Below are 5,018 nucleotides of genomic sequence, written 5' to 3'. Positions count from 1 at the left end.
GAATAATCTTTTCGTTAAATTTTAGCCTTTCTCTATTGTGATTTAAAGTGTCTACTGACTTCTGTCAATTTTTAATGAAAATGCCGCTCTGTTTTGACACAAGACTCCTGTGCGAGGTTAAAATTAGCTATCACCCCTTTTCCCTCTGTGTTTACGAACGCAGCGGCCATAGTCAAAAGGAACTGTTTCTTCCGTCAGAATTAAAACACAATGATAAAATAATTAAGCACAGACGTAATGCTCTATTTTGGAGAAGTGAAACAGATTATTTTCAAATTAAGGTCTAACAATATATTTCGGACATTATGTAAAAGGGAGGAGAGGGGGCAACACCTCACTTCTAACAGCTTCGTTGTAAGTAAATTATGTAAAAGGGGGGGGGGGAATGTCTCAATTCTACCGCCATCATTGTAAAATGAAAACAAACTGTATAGGGATAGAAAAGTCTTTGGGAGTTGCATGAAGCTTATATTATGTGTAAATTGAATAGCATTTTAACATATGTTTGCAAATTTAGGTCTATAGGCCGCTGGGTTAACGATCTAATTTAAAGCCTATAGACTGGAACATTTAAAATTTTTCTAAATGGTAAAAATGTGATTCCTATCCTATGCCTATAGACTACTGATTGTCTAATAAAAACGTTTGATTTCTAAGCCTAATATATTTCTCGCGAAATTTTTACTTTTTGCTTTACTGAAAAGAGATAAATGCTTTTCTAAACAAAATTATATGGATGATGATACTAATTTTCCTTCTTTTAAAAAAAGGAGCAAATTATTTTGAAACTAATTTTTTCTCTTCTTTTTAAGGCAAATTGTGAAGAATGCTCGTCGCCGCCACCCGCAAAGAAAGTGAGGGTTAATAATGCGGGCCCTGCGAAGGCTAATGACATGCAATATGGTCGCTGGCCGAAGCCTCCTAAACAAGTGATGCCTACCCAAGCCGTATTGGAATGTGACATCGCTAGCACATCCACTCTCCTTGGACCTCTAATAGCTGCCCCATCAACGCTAGGTCAGGAGGCTACCCCCCAGCATGCTATGTCAGATTCATCCGACATCCAAGCCCAGACGGATTTTGCAAATGTAAGCATTTTTTTCCTACCTATCATATAGAAATATCTATCAATTTCTTCCAACTTTTTTGTGCCTTTTCTTCATGCGCCATTTTCGAACATTGAGTAAAAGTATATCTCAGTGGGATATTGAAAGATTTTTTCTCCCCAAAGGAAATATAATGTTCCCCCTTTTGAATCATGTCAAGTGCATGCATTCACCCTTTGCTAAATTAGATTAGTGAAGCCAAAAAAATGCTCTATATCCCGCTCATAATAAGTAACAAAATCCATTGCATTATAAATTGCTTTATTGGCGAATGGTTCACCTTGCCTCTACAAATATTATAAAAAAAAACTTTATATCGGAATGAGTTGTGTATCATGAGAGGAGATGGCTATCCTTTTCAAATCATGTTTTTTTGTTTTTTTTCCCCAGAGCAGATAAAGAGTATTAATATGAAATTTTATTTGGAGGGATTGTTTGAACAATATCAAATTGCCACCTTCTATGTCATGCGACGTTTTAGACTCTAAATATCTTATACTAATATAAGATATGCTATGGGCCGGGGAAGCGTCGCGGGAAGCCCCACGGGTCAGGGAAGCGCCGCGGGAAGTGCTGCGGGAAGCGCTGCGGGGAAGCGCCGCAAAAAAAAAAAATTGAACACTATGAAAATAAACGAACAAATTGCCACCTTCTATGTCATATCTTATATTATCTTAAGTTGGAACTTTCAGTTGAATTAACCAAATGTTATTAAGCAATAATAATCCAAATTTTAAAAGCAGTAGATGATTTGAACACTTTGAAAATAAGCTATTGTTCATTTATAGATTGGTGCATTGGTCCCCTACTCACCATCGAGTGAAGAAGAGGAGGAAGAGGCAATGAAGTTTCAGGACAATTCAGCCATCAGTGACTGGCACGGTATTATTAATTCCATTGATGTACCATCTAATATTGATGATTTTTTTAATAATTTTCTTTTCAATGTAGAAGGTAGCACAGTTAAGCTAGTGGACTTGAGTCCAAATACTCAACAAATTTTAGAGGATTTTACAGGGAACCCTCCTCCCACTTATTACCTACTTCAAACACCTGAAGTGGAGCAGGCCCCCAATTTGGTTGACAAAGTTAGGGGTGGGGATTATATACAAGAGGGGGAGGGGGGTACAACTATCCCCGATTGTCAATTGACCAACAGAATTTTAAATGCAATAGTTGTTTTCACTGAGTCCTTTAGGGACCCTTTTAATAAACTAATGGGGGGAAATTTGTGTTCGACCCTGTACAAACTGTGCATAACTATGTAGATAAAATTCGTGCACTACTGGAGAACCAAGTTCAATTGTGGGGGAGGGAATCAATTAAGGTCTCTATTGTTCTAAAAGTGTTCTATTTAAATGAGGGGAAAAGTGAAGTTTATTATCATTATGTACATTCCGAGATGCGTTTGGTTTATTCGAATTTGTAAAATTTTGAGGGTGCTTTCATGGATTGGGTAGATCAAATTATAACGCATCTTGATAACTTTAATGAAAATGGGAGTGGGTCTCTAGTTCTTTTCGTTGAAAATTTAAGTGTTAATATTTGTAAATTTAATAAAGATTTTATTTTAAGAGGGGGGCATGGGGGAGGGAGGGCAGTAGAATTAAAATATAATCCAGATCTAGAAGGTTGTCAAGGTGTCCAGCGGATTTGTTTTGAAACAGGTCAAATGTGTTTCAGATATGCTGTCCTCATATAAGCATTCGAGCCGCTAGCTCGGGAAGCGTCTACACCATCTTTGGACACTTTAGCTATGGATTGGAATTACGGGTCTGCGTTTCCCTTAGTCGTTTTTTGATGCGGCGAGGAGGATTACCGCGAAACGCTACGTATCCTTTACCTTTTTCAATGTGCGAATATCCCCTTATGAATTTACGTTACTGGGGCACGATTTGAAAAAGAATTTGAAGATGGGATTCGCTCAAAAAAGAAGGGGGTGGTCTTCCCTATAAGGGGCCCGTCAAGTAATTTGGTCAGGCACTGGGTTTGGTTGCTATACACACCCCCTAATGAACCTGCCAATGCAATTGGCCACTTTAATCCTACCACTGACATTAGTAGAGTTCTGGGGGGTGGTAGGGATCTAGGGGTACGCTCCGACTGTCCAATACGCCTGTCACAATTCTGTAGTGATATGAAACTACGTGGTCACATGAGGCATTGTAGCCGGTATGGCTACCAGAAAGTGGAAATAGTATCAGGGGTTAGGGCTATTTTACGATTTTAAAATGTCCAAAACACACTTGTCCAGTGCAACAAAATATCTTTAGACTGTGAAGCTAAGCTGGTGGAGGTGAACGACCCTCAATATCCAAACCGAATCAAAGAACACCAGGCAGGGTCCTATGCCCACGCGCAAAGAGATAGTTCTAACACCATGCAGTTGTTAGAAATAGTAGAAACATTGGATGAGGGAGACGACGAGTGTATGGTCAAGGCACTGACTAAACTGATTGGCACGGCTAATGGTGCTATTTCTCGTTTGAGAAATACCCATTATCCAATGATGTTGTCTGCAGAGGATCGTCTCGCGATTAAAAATCAAAAAATATGTTGGGTTTGTAAAGGAGAGTTTGTAGAGGGGGGGATAAGGGGACTAAAGAGACAAGCGGGGGGAAGGTGAAAGTCATATATAATAATAATTTGTGGTAGAAAATATCATCTGGGTGTAGTAAGTTTCGGGGGGTTGCACATCACTCGTGTCATTGAACTGTTATCCAGAAGTTTTATATACCTGTTTTTATGCAAAATTCTAAATACGACTTAAAATTTATGTTACGAGCACGGGAACGTATGCTGATAGAAGGAGGGAGAGTAGACAGTCCATAGGTAAATAGTTCATTTACTAATAAAATTATCCCCAAATCGGCCAAAAAGTTGTTACTTCTCGAACTGAAATGGAAGGCAGTGGATAATGGGCATACGTGCTGGAATAAAATCAGGTTTTTAGATTCCTTTAGTTTTTTTCCCAAGGTATTGAGTCAATTGATTCAAGTGAAAAAGAGCGACAATTTTGATTGCTTTCCCTTGCTTAAAAAGCATTTTCCAGACAGTGAAATGTATGAACCGTTGACCTGCAAAGGTATATACGCATACGACTATTACTGTTCTGGCACTCGCTTAAGTGAGGTGAAACTACCTCCAATTGAAGCTTTTTACAATTCACTGACCAGCAGTGAATGCAGAGCCGAGGAGTATGAGTTTGCCAAGAAGGTGTGGTCCACGGGGGATTGTAAAAATGGATGGGATTATTCTAGACTGTACTTGGTCAGTGATTTTCTAGCTCTGTTGGATATAGTATGTAAGAATACAGACCAAATCTATTCGGAGTTCGGGTTAGATATAGGATATTATTTCTACACACCCTAGCTAGTAATGGATTTAATTTTAAAAATTAGCACGGAGGAAATAGGCCTAATCACCGATGTAGATCAGCACCTTTTTGTAGAGCGTTCAATGCGGGGAGGGTATGTTTTTCATGGGGACCGCGTCCAATCAACCGATCCGTGCGGACAAAGCTCCGGTGTAAAGTCAAATGCAGTGTTCTTGGACATGAACTCATTGTACCGCTCAGCAATGTCACACTACTCTTTGCCGTGTGGGATTTATCAATGGCTTGAGAATCCTTGTGAGTTCCCCGACATTAACAACGTCGAGGACAATGGGCCACAAGGATGGTTCTTTGAAGTTGACGGTCACATTCCGCTGGTGCTTCACGACTCAGTCAAAGATTTTGTCTTTCCCTGTATCAATCGACCCGTGAGCAGGGACTCGCTGAGCCCCTACAATCGTTATAGGTTGGCTGGCCCCCAGCCCCCCATTGCACTTCCTGGCTGAAGGGCCACGAAACGGAGATCAGCACCGCCGGTTTGGACCTTAAGGGTCTAGTGCCGCATCCTTTACCTTTTA

This window comes from Artemia sp. Qi Xiang Cuo, chromosome 20 (genome assembly GCF_049724085.1).
Source record: "Artemia sp. Qi Xiang Cuo chromosome 20, ASM4972408v1, whole genome shotgun sequence".
NCBI classification, from domain to species: Eukaryota; Metazoa; Arthropoda; class Branchiopoda; order Anostraca; family Artemiidae; genus Artemia; species Artemia sp. Qi Xiang Cuo.
The sequence above is the reverse complement of the archived record's forward strand: the minus strand, read 5'-3'. Positions refer to the sequence as shown.